This window comes from Spinacia oleracea, chromosome 4, assembly GCF_020520425.1.
Source record: "Spinacia oleracea cultivar Varoflay chromosome 4, BTI_SOV_V1, whole genome shotgun sequence".
Classification (NCBI taxonomy): Eukaryota; Viridiplantae; Streptophyta; class Magnoliopsida; order Caryophyllales; family Amaranthaceae; genus Spinacia; species Spinacia oleracea.
The window spans coordinates 126,692,661-126,702,365 of NC_079490.1; the positions used below are offsets into that span (position 1 = coordinate 126,692,661).

The 9,705-nt window shown below is 42.3% G+C and overlaps 1 long non-coding RNA gene across 1 annotated transcript; it reads right to left on the reverse strand.

Annotated features, from left to right (window-relative positions):
- Positions 1 to 2,882: 2,882 nt before the first annotated feature.
- LOC130459840 (uncharacterized) lies at positions 2,883 to 4,215 on the reverse strand. The gene is made up of 4 exons (XR_008919512.1): positions 3,921 to 4,215; positions 3,677 to 3,823; positions 3,484 to 3,591; positions 2,883 to 3,409 (listed from the first exon to the last, which is right to left on the reverse strand). It is a non-coding gene; the product is annotated as an uncharacterized lncRNA (long non-coding RNA).
- Between the last annotated feature and the right edge of the window lie 5,490 nt (positions 4,216 to 9,705).

Consider the following 9,705-nt stretch of genomic DNA (forward strand, 5'->3'; position numbering starts at 1 on the left):
TTCCAAATACCTCCAGGCTCCAGCACTCTCCACGAAGCGGCTATGCTCACCGTGAAGGAAATAATGCCCTTGGTCCTAGTATGAATTTAATGCTAAGTCTAATAAATGCGGTTCAGTATTAATTAACAAGTTAATAAATTCAGTGAGATCAAGTGAACTGAATGCCTAGCTAGAGGCCGCTTCAGTTCAAGTGGAATTAATAATATTAATCCACAACTTACTCTTAGCTGAACCCGTAAGGTCACACAAATAGTACGTGAACGGATCAAGTATTTAAGTGAATATATTATTCATTAAGTACTCCATTTATAAACATTCGGAAACGACGGATTTGGTTCAAGTGGGAGCTGAAATCGTCAAAAGGAAAAATAAAGAATACTCCGGAAATGATGATATTGCCGGAAACGGAAATATGGTTCATGACGGAAATATAAATATTATCCAAGTCGTAGATGTTGCCGAAAATGGAAACATGGCTCGTATCGGAAGATATTATCGGAAATAGAAATATTGTCGGAATCGGAAATATTGCCGGAAACGGAAATATTATCGGAATCGAAAATATTGTCGGAAAAGGAAATTATTTCCGGAATCGGAAATATTAACGGGAACGTAAATGTTTGTTCGAAAAAGAAATCAATTCCGGAATCGGAAAACGAATCGGAAGCTCGACGAGCGACAAGCCGACAAGCTGCGAGTCGGCCCATCGCTCGACTAGCAAGGCAGCAGCCATGGGGCCGCACCTTGCGAGCAAGGCCGCAACCATGGGCCAAGCCAAGCTACAAGCAAGGCATCAACCTCATGGGCCGCGCCAAGCTGCAAGCAAGGCGACTGCTCATGGGCCGCTCCAAGCTGTAAGCAAGGCGGCAGCTCATGGGCCGCACCAAGCCTGCGGCAAGGCAGCAGCGCATGGGCTGCGCCCAGCCTGCGAGCATCGTGTGCAAGGCCTGCCGAGGCATAGGCCGAGGCAGCACACACCCACGTGGCTCGTCGTGGCTGCGTTGAGTTGTTCGTCTTGGGCTCGAGAAACCTCTCATCTACGCTAACATGTCTCTTCTTTGGGGCCATGATAACATAAGAGACCTCTTTGTAATATGAGGTCTTATTAAGTAAAGAGACCCGTTAAGTACTCTAAGGGGTCTATTTTTTTAGGTCCCTTTGGACAGTTTTGTAGTAGAGGCGTCCCGTTCCACCTGTCATAGACTGCAGACCCCACCACGGGATCACCCACTAAACAGAGCAAAGACAATGGGTAAGATACGAAGTCAACTCGGCTTCATTCTCCCCTTGCTGTAGATACTTCCTACTGCTAAGAGCCCGAGGACAATAGGTCCTAAGATGAGATGGAGCTTCCAAAATTCTCAGTCGCTCCATCAACAAGATCTGAAACAAAAGAAAACAAGAATCAGTTAATAAGACGCGCACCAGTTTCGAAAACTAAACGAGCAAAAAAAAATATGAACAAAGTGGCAGCGCCAGAAAATTTCAGCGCTGATGATCAAAGCGCTGGAATTTTCCAGCGCTGCCCTCTACCGAAAAAAAAAATTAACACGCAGATTAAAAATAAAAGAAAAAAAAATCATAAAAAATGAACGCTTTTTATAACTGATTACCTGCAATAGCAAAGGGCTACCCCCGACAGCTCCACACTTCATGTCATTCTTCTACGCGTCCGCCCAAAGAATAGTCTCGGCAACCACCATAGGCATCATTGAATACCGACTCTCCATTGAGCTAACAACTGACATCAGTCTCGGATCTCCAAGCATGTTGTCATTATTGTGAAATAAGTAGCAGTTTAACAAGCAAAAACACAAGGCCCTAATGCTACGTTTCTGTTAAGTTATATTGTTAGTAGAGATCCTAAAGTGTCTAATGAGCACGGAGAGGTCAACAGAATCCCCGACCAGCATCTCATTAACCTTACTTTCAGACAAACCTAAGAACTTCCACATCATTTGTTTTCCTTCATCAACAGTACTAGGGGTCACAGAAAGCGCAGTAACAAGATGACCTAAGATGGAAGAAAATTCCTCATGCAGGGGAACAATCTCAGTATTGCGAAAACTAAAGACATGATGATCAGAATCCCAAAAATTCAGGGCAGCTTGGATGAAATTGAAATATATTTTTATTTGTTGTAGTCCTAACAAAGCATCTAAAGCATATTCTTTCAATAAGATTCAGAGTACTTAAGCAATCAGTTGGGGTAAGTGAACGAAGCCATTTGCTAACAACAAGTTTCAAAGACACAGGGGAACGGGAGTGACATGGCAAGAAACACAAAGGGAAAGGACAGACAATATGATTCAGAGTACTTAAGCAATCAGATAATGCATACGACGGTAAAAGGCTATGAACGTCGCAGCCCTCCATTTATAGCCACACCAGGCAAGCATTCGAGTTTTGCAGAAACGGATATACAAAATTGTATTTCCACAAAATAAAGAAATCAGTGCTGGGAAATTCTAGGTCTCAAATTTAAGCGCTAGAATATTTCAGCGCTACCAAGTCAAGCACTGAAATTTTCCAGCACTGGCAAGACAAGTTTCGCGCAAACTCTACCAGTCATGCAGATTTCGATTTTCAAGCTCAACTAAAATTTATATCTCGCATAAACTCTGTTATAAGGTCAGCTATTCTAAGACAGCCAGGACTCTATTACTTTTCCAAAGCTCTGTACTCAAACTCGGTTTCCAAATAAAAGTTTACTTCGACTAAGTTTCCGATAAGCATTTTTAACTTTAAAACGTAAAGCGCATCATTTCCTGTTTTGTGTTTTTGTTTTATTTTCTTTTTAAGTGAGTCGGCATACCTCCAAGAGGCAATACCTCCGACTAAGGAAAAATACTGAAAAATGGCCCATTTTTCGCAAAAATCGATGCACGCACAGACAACACAAAAGAAGCTAAGTACAAAAGGCAACAATATGTACAAATGTCTGTAGCACAATACGAAAAATGATACATGTCCAAAAAAAGCAAATGCATGTATATGGCCTACTGAGGCTCATCCTCGTCACCATGAGCACCGCCACTCGTGCCAGCACCCTGCGAATCATGCAGACCATCAAACAAGGTCTCGAACTAAGAAGAGTCCCAACTCTGCGTCTCCAGCCGCAGGCACCCACCTAGCACGGAAAGCTGGCTGAAATGGATGAGGATGCCAACCGGTCTGGAAAGGCTGAAACGAAGGAGCCTGCCAACCCCTTTGAGACTGTGGCACCCCGAATGGCCTGGCATGACTCCTCCTTAGTCCAGTCGGTGGCCGCATGGGCCTCTGACCCAAACCGACATTCGAAAAGCAAGGCCTAGCATGCGATCGGGAGACACCACGATCGCCCTCGAAAGAATGTCGATCCCTCCGAGGTGTCCGCATCAGCTCCGGCATACGGGCCTGTGACGCCAGTCTGCAAAATCCAGATACAAGTTACCACATATATAACCAACTGACTAACTAAAGTAAAATTATCAAGCACCGTACCTGAGTTGAGTTTCGGATGCTACAGGAAAGAGCAGCCCAAGCCGAGGACAACGCGACCTTTAGCTAGTTGACTACGCGCACCACCCGGTTGACTATCCTAGCAGGCACCTGAACAGCAAAATGTTAGCAATTCCCCATGGAAAAATCAGAAAGTATACAATAAGTATGATTGCCAACTGAACAGATGCCATACCACGCGAACATCAGCAGGGACCAACGGATGAGATCCCTCCTTATCAGGGATCATAGGCACCTCCTCCATGATCCTGGACCCACCCGTCGTGGTATAACGGATCGTGCAACCAGACGGCGCCCAACTGCCGAGATAAATAGGCTCAGGCTGCAACATAGACAAATAATAAGTCAAAACACAGCAAAAGAGTAAAACAAAAAATAAACTCACGTGTATGTTAATAAAGTCATAAGATTACACGTACCTCGACGACCGGAGGAAGCATGATCCGGAGCCGCACAAAGTCAAGATAGTTGCGGTCAAGCATCACCAGATCGCCCGCAGGCGTAACCCGTCGGAGCACCGCCCGACGGCTAGTAAGGATGCTTGTGAGGCGCAACATAGTAGAAGGCGGCGACTGGGAACCGTGTGAGCTCCGTAGTCTGCCGGAGTACCCGCTCCCCCAAGAACCAGGCCGTGCCCCTAGGACCCTGGTACAGAATCCGGCACCGAGATTGGCGCCGAGCCTCCGCCAACGCCTCTATGCATTCATCCATTCGTGTCCTAAAACGAATGACCAAAGTAAATATGCAAGTATTTACATGATTTAAAAGATTAATCAATTCCAAATTATTAATCCTTAGAAATATTTTAATCAAAAATTAATTTAATTAACATAAAGGTGCCCTATGAAAAATCATTAAAATTAATTATTTTGAATAATTTAATTTAAACGGCTCCCACTTAAACCAATATTAATTTGGAACCTTTTAATTTTAAATAATTAAACTCACGGCCCAGCCCAAGTTAAATAAAATTAAATAAATAAAAAGTCCACCGTTAGCCTCTTCATGCAAAATTAAGCCCAAAGCCCAAATTTAGGCCTTGACTGAAAAACGATGCAAAATAGCAAAATTGTGCAACATGGGTTAGGCTTGCGCCCAGCCAATCGCTGCCTTGTGCATTGCGTGCCACACGAAGACGAGGAGCAACGCCTCTCTCCTCGCACAGCACAGCGCACAGCCACGCAGCGTGAGCTGCTGCTGTTGCCTTGCTTGCTCGCCACGGCCAACGCGCGCTAGCTGCGCCAAGCAACGGAGTGCAGCACGCACAGGCTACGCCCAGCCGCACATGCCGCACACCCCCTTTTGTTCCGTGCCTTTGGCTTGTGCCATACAAGCCAACCATCAAAAAATATAATTTTTAATTTCACGAAACATTATTTGCATGAAATTATTTGCATGAAATTATTTTTCATAAATTTAACAAAATTAATCGTTTTAATTACGAAAAATAACGTTTTGAGTGATTTTATTAAATTTCAAACAATCCAATTTGAGAAATTAATAAATCATGGCTAACAATTATTCAAATTTAACGTACGATAAAAATCAATAAATTTTTGAATGATATTGATAATAAAATAAAAAAACTTTAAATCGTTCTAAACATTTAAAAATTTTATCAAATTTGGTTTAGGTGATGATTAAAATTAACGAATCCAATCAAAATTTTAATCCATGAATGTTTAAATCTGCCATTTAAACATTAAATCATATTCCCCTCCTCACCTAAATAAATTTTCAGATCTAACCAATTAATAAAATTAAGTTTCGATCTAAAATTCATTAAATTAGGTAAAAATAAAATTAGGGTTCATACTTAATATTCATGGACGAAAAAATTACCATTATTCCATAATATACCCAAGAACAGTAGGGAAAAATTCTATTAATTCCGAGTTCATTAGGTTGAGCAATTAATTGAAAAAGTTTCCAAATTTAACGATTTAATTCATTGTTAACAAAAACCCCCAAAAATTTAAACTTCAGGGCCTGTTTTTGAGATTCTATTCCCATAACTTGATCCTAAAACGTCGTTTCCAATCAGAATAGGGTCAGAAAAATCGAATTTCCGACATATTACTAATTCAGAATTAATTTCTACGACCTATCCAATAATCAAGATAATTTTGAAAAATTCAGGAAAATATTCAGAAAATTCGACAATAATAAAAAACATGCTAATAAGTACTTTGAATACATGTAGCTCATTATACCACTGTAGAGGTTTACATTTAAATGCATAACATGATAGTGGAATAACCCCAAAGCCAGGAAGCATGTATAACCCCAGTAGCGTGTTTTCCCTTGTTCAACGAATCATGAACACGAACAAGAACTCCAGATGTTGTTCCTCTACTAGGTTCACCGAAACGTTCAGATCCGTCTTGAGATCGATGGCTTAGAAGTCACTCAAGATTGTTTTCTTTTGGGAAGAACACTTTTAACGGAGGCACAAAGAGATTTTAGGTTTTCTCTGTACTTAGGTTAGAAATTAATTAGGTTAAAGTTATGGAAAAATATAAGATATTGATTAGTGTTTTAACCTTTCAGTTATAACACCAACCGGCCAAGGCACAAGGCCAAGACCGGCTAGCATTACTCGCAAGCACATACGCGCACAGCCACACAGGCGCTGGGCCTTAGGCCACGCTGTGTGCGCTGCTGCTGCTGCTGATCCGCGCACGCCCAGTCGAAGGCTTGGGCCTTGCTCGTGGCGTTGGCGCGCTGCTGCACCTGATGAGCCTTGCGCGCTTGGTTCGTCGGGCCGGCAACGTTGCCTTCTCGTATTTGCGTCCAATGCCTTACGATGATTAGTTATCGTATAATACTTGACGATCCACCGTCGTACGATACGATTATTCGTTTCGCCTAGCTTACGAATATACACAATACGATATACGATTCCGATCCAAAGTCATATCGTATATTTATGTTTTTCCGAAATATATTCCCGAAAGATATTAAATGAATTTCCAATTCATTTAATCTGGTGATCTGTTACATGCCAATGGTGTGACCTTATAGGGTTATTCAAGAGTAAGTTGTGACCCAAATATTTATTAGAACTCACTGATCGGAAGCATTGCTCCAGCCACCTGTTCCGATCACTTGATCTCACTGAATTAATTGTTCGTAATTAATCTGAACCTTGGTATAAGAGTAATGCACATTTGGTGAAGGAAATACATCCTTTAGAACGAACCTATCTCAGACAACTCCCGCACCAACGGGATCAGCCAAGGATCCACTCTCCCAGAACGGTTCGAAAAGATCGTCGAACTCAAAAACAGTAAGAAGAAGATGCGAGCGTACATCCTCGAAAGAAACACCAGAAGGGCGGCCCTCCGCCAAAAAAGCCACCATCAAGAAGTAAGGCATCTTCTTCCCTCCATACTTGGCCACCTCCACGGCCAACTCCTCCCTAATACACTCTATAACTATCCTTTGCGATGGCATAGCTCCGTCTCTAACGCTATTAATCGAGGTACCCGCAAAGGGCAGACCCGTAAGGGAAGTATAGTCCTCAGGGGTAATGGTCATCTCCCCCCACGGGAAGTGAAAAGTGTTGGTGGTATCCCACCACCACTCCAGAAACAAGCGCAAGAACCACCTCAACGCGTTAGGACCCATGACCTCCCTAGAAACTCACACCGTCGGATACAAGGGGCACGCCTCCACCACTGCACGAGTCCGATCGTCCAGCTTCCCCAAACGCTCCACAAAGACCGACCCACCAAAAGGTCAACAAGCCGTATCTAACTCAGCCCTACCGGCACTAAACTAGGACACCACATGATGCTCCAGGTCATGGTGAAGGTCGACCCCGTCATACTCCATCGGGCCCAACCAAGCAGGCTCGTCTTCGGGGTCAAGATCCCCTCCAGACTCCAACGGATGAGACAATAAGTCGTTCCTCGCCCTCCGAGAGCCCCGAACGGGCCGATAAGTGCCCTATCGCCTCATCGGACGAGAAGGGATCACCCGTGGCCGCATAACGTAATCCGAAGTCTCCCCCCTCAATGGAGGATGAACTGCCACCTAACATACTACATTTCGCGAAAAGTACGAAGATGCATAAGGCATCACACCTTGAGCCCAGTAATGCCAGCAATTACATTCTGAAATTCCAAGCACAACAAGCTAGTGGCTTCAAACAATTTCGTTCCCTAAGTATGAGCATGTTGGTAAGTTCACAATTAGTAATAAGGTTCATACATGCGAAATCAACCATAAACTATTCCGAACATCAAAATCATGCATTTTCTATCATCATAGACTATGTAAACAGCAAGCAATGCACCCAAACACCTACATTGTGTCCCCAATGTCAATTCGTAGGCACCCTTGGGGGCTAATTTTGAACGAGTTCAAAATTGTCCAAGATCATAATACTTGCAGAAAATAACATGCCTATGCACTCATACATGTTTAAAACATCACATACAAGCAAAACATTTCAAGAAGTTAGGGCAAGAATAAAAAACCCCAATTCAATTTGGGCATGAAATGTCATACGAATTTCTACTCAAAACTAAGCCAAAACTCAAGTTAAACTCGAAATTACTTACATATATGTGATTTAGATCAACTTGGGAGCAATTTAGGTGAAGAAATTGTGCAAAACCGAGCAGAATTGATGAAACACGGTTGAGAGAAAACGCAAAAAATTGAGCGAAGCAGCAGCAGAAATGGCAAATTTCCACTGCGATATACGCAATTAAAGAAGATGTGCGCTGAAATTTTCCAGCGCTGAAAAATTTCAGCTCTCCGCTTCACGCGCTGGAATTTTCCAGCGCACAATTGTTCCATTTCGATAAAATGTTGGGCCACTTTGCCCCATTTCTTACCAAATAACTGCCTAATCTTGTTCCATTTTTCGATCTTCCCGCGGAAAAGCAACGGTATTTCAAAAATTTGTACAAATTATTCTGGCGGCCCACTAACAGGCAACTGCGCTCTGGAATCACCGTAACCCATTTAGGTGACGGTTATTTTTAAAAAAAACTTCTTCGGAACTCATTTCCAAAAAATTTGTTTTCTAAAAAATCTCGTATCCCGTATTCTGGAAAATAATGTATCCTGAAAAATTCCGTATTCGGTATTCCGTTTCGAGGTTTATTCATTCCTCGTTAATAATATGTCATTATTCTGTATTCCGTTTCGAGGTTTATTCATTCCTCGTTAATAAAATGTCATTATTCAGTATTCCGTATTTCGTGGTTTATTCATTCCTCGTTAATGAAATGTTATTATTCCGTATTTCGTATTCCGTATTTCGTACTCCCTCCGTCCCGGAATACTTGACCTGTTTTCCTTATCGGGCCGTCCCTTAATACTTGACCTGTTTCTAAAAATGGAAATATCCTAACAATATTATATTATTTCTCACTCCAGCCCTATTAACCCACCTACCCCTTACTCCATACAAAAAATAATTAAAAATTCAACCCCTACTCTCCCCCAACCCACCTCTTAACCCACCTCCCACTAACTACATTAAAATAATACCCACTATCAACTACTACCTATTAAATTAAATAAGTCAATTCAAGTCTCTTAAACTCTGTGCCGGTCAAACCGGGTCGAGTATTCCGGGACGGAGGGAGTATTCCGTTTCGAGGTTTATTCATTCCTCGTTAATAAAAATATCATTATTCCGTATTTCGAGGTTTATTCATTCCTCGTGAATAAAAATGTCATTACTCTGTATTCTGTATTCCGTCATTTTGTATTCTGTATTTTGTATTCTGTATTCGGTATTCTATGTTCCGTATTCTGTATTCTGTGGTCTGTACTCCGTTGTCATTCCGTATTCTGTATTCCATTCTCGATAAAAAAAAATCAAGTAAAGTATCTGTTTTCGAAAAACTTTGTTCCACCAATTGAACCTCTTTAATGACTCAGTGAGAAGTCAGTTCAAGTCAGTAGATTCCCGATGACTCGTGAGGGAGCTATTGGCATTCCCAGTGATGACCCTTCAGTCAAATGTTGTCACTCGGGGGCTCGTGAGACCCTCGTTCGGACTTGGTTTTAACCAGGCTATGTCCCAGACGCACTCCGTCTACTAATACTTTGATTATCGTCTTGCTCAGACTCAATCAAAGTGGGGGCTAACTGTAGATGCCTACGTTTGTCCCTAGGCCCAACACGGTGTGGTCAATGATGAAACCAAACCCCGCTTGACTAAGCTTCCCTAAATAGCTA